We start from the raw sequence: 12,065 nt of genomic DNA on the forward strand, positions 1-12,065 counted from the left end.
CCCTGCCTCCAGAACAGAGGACCTTGCCTCAGATTTCATCCAAAAAATGAGACTATACACTAAAAGCTCCCCCTTCTCATTATTGTATTTAGACATTTTTCCTACCACCTCTACCTTTTTTTTCCCTTTATTAAAGTTTTTTATTTTTCAAAACATATGCGTGGACAATTATTCAACATTAGCCCTTGCAAAACCTTGTGTTCCAATTTCTCCCCCCTTCCCCCAAGCCCTCCCCTAGATGGCAAATAGTCCAATATAGGTTAAACATGATAGATTATGTTAAATCCAATATATGCATATATATTTATACAATTATCATGCTGCACAAGGAAAAAAAAGAGAAGCAAAATAAAATGCAAGCAAACAAGAACAAGAAGAGTGAAAATGCTATGTTGTGAACCAAACTCAGTTACCACGGGCCTCTCTCTGGGTGTAGATGGCTCTCTTCATTACTGAACAATTGGAACTGGTCTGAGAGCCACATCCACCAGAAGTGAATCATCGTACAATCTTCTTATAGCCATGTACAATGATCTCCTGGTTCTGCTCACTTCACTTTGCATTAGTTCATGTAAGTCTCTCCAGGCCTCTCTGAAATCATCCTGCTGATCGTTTCTTACAGAACAATAATATTCCATAACACTCATATACCATAACTTATTCAGCCATTCTCCAATGGATGAGCATTCAGTTTCCAGTTTCTTATTGCCTCTTCCTTCACTCTGTTTTCTACTGAAGCACTGAACTATTTCTTTAATAATAGTTAATAACAATGAATAGCCAGCACTGGTACTGTTTACAGAACACTTTACAAATATGATGTCATTTGATGCATACAACAGTCCAGGGAAGTAGATGCTGTTATTATCCCCATTTTACAGATGAGAAAACTGAGACAAATTAAGTGACTTGCTTGGGATTATACACAATAAACGTTTGGTCCTCAGGTCTTCTTGACTGCCAGGCAAGTTGCTCTAATGCAACCCTTAATCTCACCCCCTCCAAACTTCTCCAGTATCATTTCCACACTCTCTGGTCTCTTCATTTTCTCACTAGCTAAGGGTTCCTTCTCTGATGCTGACAGACATGTTTTGGTCCTTTACCCTTAAAAAACCAAACCAAATCAAACCCTCATTTGAATTTTCCATTCTCACTTGCCATCTTCCTCAACCTTACCTCCCCCTTCACATTTTTGTGTCATTTCTCTCTGCAGGTTCTCCTATTTGTCTTGATCATTTTTCATTCTCCTCTTTGTTCATCATCCAGATCCCATTTACCAACCAAGGGCATCCCAGGAATGAGCTCCTAGCCCTTCTCCATCAGCTTCTCTGGGTTCAGTTACCATCTCAATGCAGATAATAAGAGATGCAGGCTTAACCTCTCTCCTGAACTATACTCAAGCAGCAACCATCTCAAACTAGATATCCCATAGGTATCTCAAATTCAACATACCCAAAACAGAATTCATTATCTTTCCCCCAAAACTGTCCCTTTTCTAAACTTCCCTACTATTAAGGGAGGTACCATCCTTCCTTTACCAATACTCATTTTCATCCCAAGTATCCAATCCATTGCCAAATAGTGTCATTTCTACTTTCAGAATCTCTTTCATACACATTCTTCTTAATTAGTCATAGCCTTAGTTCAGTCATTTCAATCATCATTAAGTTTTCTCCCCTTTTTTTTAATTGTTCTTCCCACCCTTGCTCCCCCAAAAGAATGAAAAACCAAACCCAAGTAATAAATATGTAAGCAAACAAGACAAATTCCCACATACGCCGTGTCTAACAAATCTGTTGTCTTGGTCTGCACACTAAGTCTATCATCTTACTATCAAGAGGTAAGACGCATGTTTCATGAGTCCTGGGGAATCATGACCCATTGTTAATCTGATCAGAGTTCTTAAGATTTTCCAAATTGTATTTTCACCTTTTTTTGTTGTTATGCTTGCTTTTTTCTCTTACTTTCCCCCCTTTTGATGTGATTTTTCTTGTGCAGCATGACAAATGTGGAAATATATTTAGAAAAATTGCACATTTTTTTTAACCTATATTGAATTATTTGCTTTCTAGGGAAGGAGATAGGCCGAGGGAGGGAGAAAAATTTTGAACACAACATTTTTCAAAGATGAATGTTGTAAACTATCCGTGTAGGTATTTTGAAAAATAAAAGGCTATTATTATTTTTTAAAAGATTTTCTAAGTTTTGTCTTTACATTAAATAAAGTATTATTAAATAAATTGTTCTCCCGGTTCTGCTCATTCACTCTGTATCAGTTCATACACATATGTTCTCAAGTTTCTCTGAAATCATGCCCTTCACTATTTCTTACAGACTGAAAGCATCCCATATTACATTCATAGAGCCTGATTTAGTCAGCCATTCCTCAACTGAGGAAGAAGCCCCTCCTTTCAAGTTCTATACAATCACAGAAGATCTCCTCTAAATATTTTTATACATGTGGGTCCTTTTTTCTTCCTCTGATCTCACTGATATACATTTCTAGCAGCAGTATCATTGGGTCCAAGAGTATACACAATTTAATAACTTGGGGGGCACAGTTCCAAATTGCTCTTCAGAATAGCTAGTGAAGTTCATAGGGCACCCAGCAATGTGGTACAATTAGCCTTTTTACTGATCTCTTCAACTCAAGCCTTTCCCCCTTCAAATCTATCTTCCATTCATCTGCCAAGGTGGGGTGATGAATCTTTACCTCTGACCCTTCCCCTACCCCCACATTCTTCTCAGGGGAGCGAAGGCAAAAGATGGGAGGAAGAAAATACCAATGTAATAAATAATAATAATGCTAAATGCTGCTTGATAATTGTTCAAAATGAAGGCCAAGTCTGACACCACCATCACCAAGCCTGCAGGAACAAATCTGAAATCCTCCTTTTGACACAGAAACTGCTTTTAACCTGGTCTCTTTCTGCCTTTCCAAAACCCTCCCCTTCCCTCTCACATCTGCTTCATCAGACCTGCCAAGCCCAGTTCCCTCAACTTCGCTTCAGGTTTCTCTGAATCTCAGTTCAAGTCCCACCTTCAGCAGTTCAGAGCTCAATCCCCTCCATATTTCAAGCTAATTCAATTCAATAAACATCAAGTACCTACCTACAGTGATGCTAGTACTGTGTAAAGTGCTAAGGATACAAAAAGAGGCAAAAGACAGCTCCGGCCCTTCCAGGACCTTACAAGACCATAGGGAAGAGCAAATATAAATAAATTTATACAAAGCTAGCAATAGGAGATACTAAGCAAAGGAAAGGCACCCAGATTAACAGCCTTCCTCTGGAAGATAGGATTTTAATTGGGACTTAAAGGAAGCCAAAGTGGAGGAGGGAGTATTCCAGGCTTCGAGGACAGTTACAAAAAATTCCTACAAGAGATAGAGTACCTCATTCGTGCAACAGTGACAAGGTCAGTGACACCAGATCAAAGAGTATGTGTTAGGAGGGTAAGAATAACTGGAAAGTATTTTTGAAGAGGAGACTAGATAATAAAGGGCTTTAAATGTAAAACAGAAAACTTTGTATTTGTACCAGGAGCTAATAGGGAGCCATTGGAGTTGGGGAAGAAGAGAGTATTACATGATAAGATCTTCATTTTAAGAAAAATCATTTTATTGTGGTATATGAATATTATGGAATATTATTGTTCTGTAAGAAATGACCAGCAGGATGATTTCAGAAAGGCCTGGAGAGATTGCATGAACTGATGCTGAGGGAAATGAGCAGGACCAGGAGATCGTTGTATACTTCAACAATACTATATGATGATCAATTCTGATGGACATGGCCATTTTCAACAATGAGATGAACCAAATCAATTCCAATGGAGCAGTGATGAACTAAACCAGCTACACCCAGAGAAAGAACTCTAGGAGATGACTATGAACCAGTCCATAGAATTCCCAATCCCTCTAATTTTGTCCTCCTGCATTTTGGATTTCCTTCACAGGCTAATTGTACACTATTTCAACGTCCGATTCTTTTTGTATATCAAAATAACTGCTTAGACATGTATACATATATTGTATTTAATTTATGCTTTAACATATTTAACATGTATTGGTCAACCTGCCATCTTGGGGGAGAAGGAGGGGAAAAATTCAAACAAAGGGTGTGGCAATTGTCAATATTATAAAATTACCCATGCATAGATCTGGTAAATAAAAACTATTAATAATAATTTAAAAAAAAAAACATTTTAGTGGCTGAATGGGGGAAAGATTAGAGGGGGAAGAGAATGGAAGCAGGCAGGCCCACCAACAGCTATTATAATAGTCCAGACTTAAGTGATGAGGGCCTGCACCAGGATCTCAATGGACTATGTCAAAAGAACTTACTCTATCTATTCTGTATATATCTTGTATGCAGTTAGCTGTTTATGGTCTTTCAACAGAATGTGCTCTCCTTGTGGGCAGAGTAATTTTGTCTTTTTTTTTTTTAATATGTCCAATATTTAGTAGAGTGCCGAACATGTTGTTAGTCCTCAATAAATGTCTACCTAATGTCATTTGGTGCTCACAATCATCCCATGATTTAAGTGCTATTGTTATATGCACTTGCCATAATTTTGGAGAGTTTAGGTGACTTGACCTGAGTCACATAGATACTAAATGTCTGGGCCAAGTCAGGCCCTCCAGACTTCAACCCAGGCTACTATCTGATACTCCATCACCTGGCTTTCTCATTAATATAAATCTCAGATAATATTACTAGATACCCTTACTGCTCTCTCTCACGATGTTGTCCTTGTGAATTTTGTTAAAATTCTACATACAAAATTATTAAATTGTAAATGTTCTGACAGGAAAGATTTTCCAATTGCATTTTATATTTTCTATGCTAGGATTATATACCAGCTACAATTCTCTTAAGTGTTCATTCTTTTCTGGAAACAAATGTTGAGAGATTTCTTAAATCTGAGATTTAAAATGTAATTGGGAAATGCTTAACAAAATAAATAACAAAGCACAATATCTTAAATGAAACTCAGCGATCTTTTTGTTCTTTTCTTTTTAACATATCAATAAAAAAGTTGCTTTTTTCCTTGTTCATCCATTTCTGACTGCCAAGTCTAAGTATTTTTCAAACTGATGAACACCACCCTTGCTATTAACACCCCTCCCAAACCCAGATCCAAAAGTGACACAACAAACAAGTAGCCCTGCAGGACCTTGTGTGAGGTATATGGGAACCCCCCACTCATACTTTGCAACAGTGCCGCTGCTCGAGACAGGGATACAGAGGGAGGCAGGACCCCGTCAAGTAGAACACCATAAACTGAAACCCACCTACAGGTGCAGTGAAGTCTAGGGACAAAAGCACTGGAAGTGGGCTCAGGGCACTGCCTTCAAAGTCCAGCTCCCTCATTTACTGCTTGCGTGATCTGGAACAAGCCTTGTCACCTCTGAGAGTCCTCTCAGTAAAATGGGGGAGCTAGACTGGAGCTTCCAGTCCTAAATCCATAATGTCCCTGTGATCCTGGAGAGCAGAGACAACGCAAGTGGATTTTACCCTGGGCACTCTGCTCCGCCTGGCCGAGTGACCATAATGACAACCATCTTTGTACAGTGCATGCCAGATCATATTACCATAAAATAATCTGTCAAAGGTTTCATGCTTTTATCACTCTCCTTTCAAAGAAATGAATTATTTCCCCCTTTTTTGACCTTTTAACTTTATGAGTGATGGATCTGGTTTTGACACAGACTTCAGAAATGCTCCAAACCCTCCTCCAAACCACACTCCCTGAAAACAGTTCTGCTATCAAGTGTTAGTAGAAAGAAGCAATGTGTCCTTTATTTTTCTGATCACTAACGCTGATTATAGTATTGGCTTACTATTTTTCTAGAGGCAAAAGAGTAAAGAGTGAGTGTGGGGGGAGGGGGCATAAAATTCACTGCATTTTTCTACCTTTATTAATCAGCCATTTGGGTGGCTTCTCAATTCATTAAGACTCGAGACCAGAAGACAGCCTAGGTTAGCAAAGGCACACACACACTCATCTATGTAAGGTGACAGAATTCTGTTGTTTTTAAACTGCAAATAACTGACCACATTTATTGTGCAAATCCTCTGACCCACAGAATTTGGTGAGAACCCACCATCAAGTTCCCTTTGTGAAATTCTATTTATTTCACCACCGAATTACAACAGTGAAAGCAGGTTGTTTCTACATCATACTTGCAATGTAGAGTCCACTGCCAGAGCCATCTGGGACAATGCTGACAAAAAATCCACAGGCAAATATGGAGCCAACCTGTGGCATCAGTATTAAAGAATGAATAAATATGGATTAAAATTCCTATCTCCTCTACCTAAAATAAATGTGAAATGAAACAATAACATTTTAGTATCATAGAATTTTCAAGCAGATAGAGACCTCCAAGATCAGCCAGCTAATTCCCACTTACATAACTACTATCCTCCTAACCGTCAAGGCCTCTCTGCAGGCCTACCTACAAAGCACCTCTTCATTCTCACACCCACCCCCTAAACCAGGCTAATTGTCCACAGGAAGCTAGGAGCCTACAGGGCAGGCCTTGGTTCTTTTTTTTTTTTTTTTAAACTCTAATAATGGCTTCCCTTCAAAGTTTTCCTCCAGAGGCACTTTAACAAGCAGGACAATTTCAATCTCCCCCTCCTTCTGCAACCTGAGACCCTTCACAAGCACTTGGAGCATCCCAAGTCAAGGGAACAGGGGATTTTCAACATTAAGAAGTCAATATGTTCTTGGAAAAAATCTTCAGGCATAATCTATATGGAATTGCTTGCCTAGAAAGCAATGGGGGAAGAGGGGTTGAGGTGAATAGGAAGGGAGGAAAGGAGAGAATCTGGAACTCAAAAGTTTCTAAATTGTTAAAAAATTGTTTTTCCATGTAATTGGGGAAAAATAAAACAATTGTTTTTCTTAAAAATCCATGCGTAACTTGAATTTACGTCAATCAAACCATCTTTCCACTGCCACTAATTTAAGAACTAATCCATCAAAATTTATTACTAATTTTCAGGAAGACTGAGGCTCCAAAAATATCAGCTTTAAATTTCTATGAAGACTTGCCACTTCCTCTCTCCCCCACTCCATTTTTATCGTTGTTGATCAAAGACAAAATAATCAGCAAACTATTATCCTCTGAAAAGGGAATTTTTCCTCAAAGGAAGAATCCTTTGTAATAATTACCCTCCAATCTGATTTGCTTGGAAAATCAAGTATTCACCTATCTCACCAAGTTTATTCCAAAAATGGGGAAAACAAGGTAAGTGTGCTGTCACACAGGTATAGAGTACATCATCTCTTAGGATGATGGGCTTTCTGGCTGCTTCAGAAACTGACCCTCAACAGTCTCCCCAGCTCCCACACAAAATGCAAAAGAAATTTCCAAAAAACAGGGTACCCCCAAAAAGAGGTGCTGTCCTTCGAGCCCCACGGATTTGATAATATTACAATGCATACAGCACAACTGAGTTGACTTTGAATGAGAAAGGAATGCTTTAAATACTTCTTTTTGAGTGAGTGAATGAGGCTAATTTGGCAAAATGACCAGAATGTTCCTGTATGAGAGCCTGTCTGTTGGTAGAAGTCAGAGCTTAACAAGAGAACCTCTTCCATCTTGGAGAATTTATTGAAGAGAATACTAGCAGAGCCACAAGAAGTGAGAGGGAGAGCTCTGTTCATTGGCACAGAGTTCCTAAGCACATCGTCCTTGGAGCTTCTTTTCCAAGATGTGATACATAAAATGGCCCAATTTCTATCTTCACAAATACATTGTAATCCTTTACTGGACAGTTCCCACATTGTTCCCCAGGGTTCCTGGAGCTACTGATCATGGGACTTAGCCACCATTTTCATTCTCTCTAAAATAAGCTTCCCACCCACTTACTACCAGGTCAAGAAAATGCCCCATTGCAGGAAGGCCACAAAAACAGCAGCTCCTCCTCCCCAAATATGGGAGCCACCTTCAAGCTTTCTAGCAAGACTCTCCCTGACACCACACCCCATCCCAACTAGATCCAGGGCCCCCAGGTCGGAGCAGAAAAGAAATGAGGACAGCCCGAAGTAATTCGCCCTCATCCTTCCCATTCTTCTCCAGAACAAGGCCCTATTTCAAAGGTCTCTGCCCTAGGCCTCCTCCCTGCACGAGCACAGACTAGAAGGGCCAGCAGGGACGTGAGGGATCGTCTGGCTCCATCCCCTTTACAGAGAGAGGAAGGGACTATTCCAGGATGTAGCAGCCACCGGGAATAGGGCCGGATTCAAATCCAGCACTTGGTTCTGTAACAATGTCGACAGAAGAGCGATTTATTAAAGTACTTACTTGCTGAATTCAAGGCAATATGCAGTCTCATCTCTCCTCTCCCTCCCCCCACCCAACAGATGGGTGGCTGTTTCCCAGGCACCTTCACTCAAGGGGGACCAAAGCCCTACCAGTGCCATGGCATGCTGAGAAGGCTGGAGGGCCTGGCAGAGGCCGATCTCAGGGGCCTCTGCGGCCCCTCCTCCTCCAACTACCTGCTGTCTCCCGGCCATTTGTCATCCCCTGTGCACCCGCCCTGGGCACCTGCGTGGGGAGGTGTGCCTATGAGATTACACCCAGCACCTGGGGGTCCCCGCCTCCCCCCAAGGGGGAGGATTCTCAGTCCCTCGGCTTGGGGATGAGGGTTTGAATCATGGGGAAGCCCAGGAGGGGCTCGGCCTGGTGACCCCCAAGGACCCTCCAGCTCTAACATTCTAGGAGTCTATGAGGTATGTGGGGTGGGGGAAGGGAGAGCCGCGAGGGCCTCGGGAGCCCCCCAACTCTCCGGGAGAGCGGATGGGGCAAGCCTGGGGACCCGGTCCGGTCCCGGTCCCAGCTTTGTCACACCTGTGGACGCCCAGACAGTCACTGTCTGGCCCAATCCCACACACAATCACGGAGATGTTGGAGGCCTCCGGGCCGTCCCCCCACTCGCCAGACTCCAGGCCTCAGTTTCCCCTGGGGAAAGGAGGGAGGCCGGACTGCCCTCGGGCCGTTTGCAGCCTCCACACCCTTGAAGGGACCACTAGGACTCCGAAATCGGACAGACCCCCCCTGGGCCTCAGTTTACTCCTCCGGACAGTGACGGGGCGGGCCCTGGCCGCTCTGCGAGGCCTGCGTCCGTCTGCGTCTCGGGCCCACGGCGAGGCTGACAGGCCCCTCTCTCGAGTCCCTCCCGCCTCGGCCCTTCCCTAGGTGCTCCAGGCCCTCCCCCCGCGATGACAGCTCCCCATCTCCACAGGAGAGGGCCGGACTAGAAGCTCCGGGGGTCCCCCTCCCCCCCGGCGTCTGCCCCGCCCCTCGCCACCGGCCCGGGTCGAAGCCCGCGGCCGGACAGTGGCGGGCCCTGTGGCAGGGGGTGGGCCGGGCCTCAGTTTCCCCAGCCCTCACTCACCAAGCCCCGAGGAAGGCAGCAGACACCCGGACAGCGGCGGCGGCGGCGGCGGCAGCGGCAGCAGGGGCAGGGGCGGGAGCGGCAGGACATGGCGAAGCCCCCCGCGGGCCGCGGCCTCGGCTCCTCCGCCCCCAGCCAGGGCCCCCTCCCCCTCCCTCCTCCGCCCTCGACGCGACGCTCGGGCCGCCGGGCCGCGGGGAGGGGGGCGGCCGGCGCGTGCGTGTCTCGGCCACGGGCGGCTCCGCTGCGCTGCGCTGCGGCTGCGGCTACGGCTGCGACTTCGGCTGCGGCTCCAGCTCCGGCTCCGGCTCCGGCTCCTCCGCCGCCGCCGCTCCGCCTCACCACCACAACAACATGGCGGCGGCGGCCACACAGAGCGCGCCCACGAGACGCCGGGCGGGGGCGCGCGCCGGCGCCAGCGCGAGCCCAGCCGAGCAGAGCCGAGCCGAGCCGAGCCGGGACGGAGAGCGGCCTGGGGCGGGGCCAGGGCGCCACGGACACGCCCCCCTCCACCTCCCAGCCCACACTGAGAGAGCGCGCGCGCGCGCTCCCCCGGCAGGGGCGGGGCCTGAAAGCGACAGACACGCCCTTACCTCGGCCTGCGTCAGGAAAAACCGAGGCACCCCGAGACTTTAAGCAGCTCCTAGGAGGGGGAGGAGCCGGAGTCCTGAAGACACACCCCCACCTCAACTCCTGTCAGAGAGAACCCGAAAGACGACCTGAAAATACACAGGCCACTCCCACCTCTAGGGCTAACCACTGAATAAGGACTTCCCCCAGCTCCTAGATCACGCCCTCTCTTGCTCCTCCTATTCGGGGCTAAATAACTGAGGCCACGCCCCTCGACCAGGCCCGGGAGAGGCCAAAGAATCACCTAGAACGGCCCGACAGGGGCGTGGCTTCAGCTCTTAGGTCACGCCCCCTGGGGGGCCTAAAGAGTTCTGAAAGACACCTCCCAGGGAACAGAGCCCAAAAAGAACTCCCCGAGCATCTGCCCTGAAGTTAGGAGGAACTGAGTTCAAATGTCACCTCAGACACTTACACACTTCCTAGCTCTGTGACCCTGGGCAAGTCACTTAACCCCATTGCCTCAGAAAAAAATAAAAAGACAAAAAGAATTCCCCGCCATCTTAGACAGGTGATGGAGGGGGCGGGACTGGAACGCTAAAGCCCCTTGAGGGCCGGGGGTGCCTTCAGTCAGTCAAGTCAGTCAACTAGCTCCAACTCTGCCCCCCATTATGGTAAAACTAGCCCCATCAGTTACTGGACGCCTTCTGCCCCTCGATGCTAATCCGTTATTTCCTATTTATCCCGAAAATAACTCCTTGTCCACGTGGCTCTATGTCCCCCATTCGATTGTAAGCCCCTTGAGGACCAGAAGCGTCCTTTGTATCTCCCGAGCTTAACACGGAGCCCGGCATTTACCGATGGGTTTCCCTTCCCAAGGAGCGCACAGGGTAATGGGGGAGACAACCTGAAACCCCTGGGAAAAATCGGAAATGATCCAGAGGTCAACCCGCCTCCCCACGATGCCAAACCCGGAGGCGGAGGGGGCGGGGCCTAAAGCTCTCAGATCCTGCCTCCGAAAACGCCTCAGGGCCCGTCCAAAGTGAATGGGGGTCTCAGGCGCTCTAGCCACGCCCCCAAGTGAGTCTGGAAAATAGCGGGAATCTTAGGCTCGGGAGGAGGGAGTTCTACGGAGACTGACCCCCACCTGGGGCTCTCTAAAGGCCTGGAGGACTCTACGAAGGAAAACAAGCCTCCCACCCCCTCGCCTTGGGGGACTCAATGAGGCGGGGCCTCAGGCTGGAGGCGTGGCTCCCTGGAACATTAGGAAGCCTCGGGCCGAGAAGGAGGAGCCCGCCTCTCCAGGGGGCGGGGATAGAAGTCCAGGTCCCGCCCCTACCGGGGCTCAGAGAACATTAAGAACCCCCAAAACGGAAGGGGGGGCAGGGATGAGTCCTAGTCCTAATAAATAGAACATCCTTAGCGTACTGCTGAGGGGGAGAGGCGATGGGCGGGGCCCATCTCTTGGGGGGCGGAGCCTTGCTTTCCCAGGGTCTCCGTGAAGTAACTCCCGTAGATAGGAGGGGGAGGGGAAGAGCAGACGGGGACTGGGTTCCACGGGCCGTTTTCAAAGACCCCTAAGCCCTGCCCCCCAGCGCCAAGGATCTCCCCCTTTTCCGCTTCCTTTTGGGTGGGTTTAGACCCTTAGATTGTAAGTTCCTTGAGGGCAGGGACTGTCTCCCTTTGCTCTTCCTTTTTGCACGTGATCTGCCCGTGTACAATCTGTATCAAATTGTTTACTGTTGTGGATGGGGGAGGGGAAGGAGGGAGGAAATTGGAATTCAATTTTTTTAAATGAATATTAAAATTGTCTTTAGCTCTAATTGGAAACAGCCGGGAGAGAGGAGGAGAAAGGAGACAGAGACAGAGACAGAGACAGAGGGAGGGAAGGAGGAAGGGAGAGAGAGAGACCCCTCAAATCACCAGCCAAAACCTAACCCAGCCTTCATCCACTGCCCCCAAGATTGATCCCAGAATACCTTGGAGGCACGAGGACCTTCACACCCCGATAAACCAACCTGTCCGCGTGTGATGAAGGAAAAGGTCACAGGCTGTTTCAGTGTAGAGAGAAATTTTACTTAAGGC

The 12,065-nt window shown here is 46.8% G+C and overlaps 1 protein-coding gene across 1 annotated transcript in view; it reads right to left on the reverse strand.

Annotated features, from left to right (window-relative positions):
* Positions 1 to 9,548, reverse strand: part of MTMR3 (myotubularin related protein 3) — a 174,617-nt gene extending 165,069 nt beyond the window's left edge. Inside the window, exon 1 of the mRNA XM_074294259.1 lies at positions 9,414 to 9,548. The gene's annotated coding sequence lies outside the window, so the exon portion shown is untranslated. The remainder of the gene's footprint in view (positions 1 to 9,413) is intronic.
* Positions 9,549 to 12,065: the final 2,517 nt, after the last annotated feature.

The sequence above is a fragment of the Sminthopsis crassicaudata genome, chromosome 1 (assembly GCF_048593235.1).
Source record: "Sminthopsis crassicaudata isolate SCR6 chromosome 1, ASM4859323v1, whole genome shotgun sequence".
Lineage (NCBI taxonomy): Eukaryota > Metazoa > Chordata > Mammalia > Dasyuromorphia > Dasyuridae > Sminthopsis > Sminthopsis crassicaudata.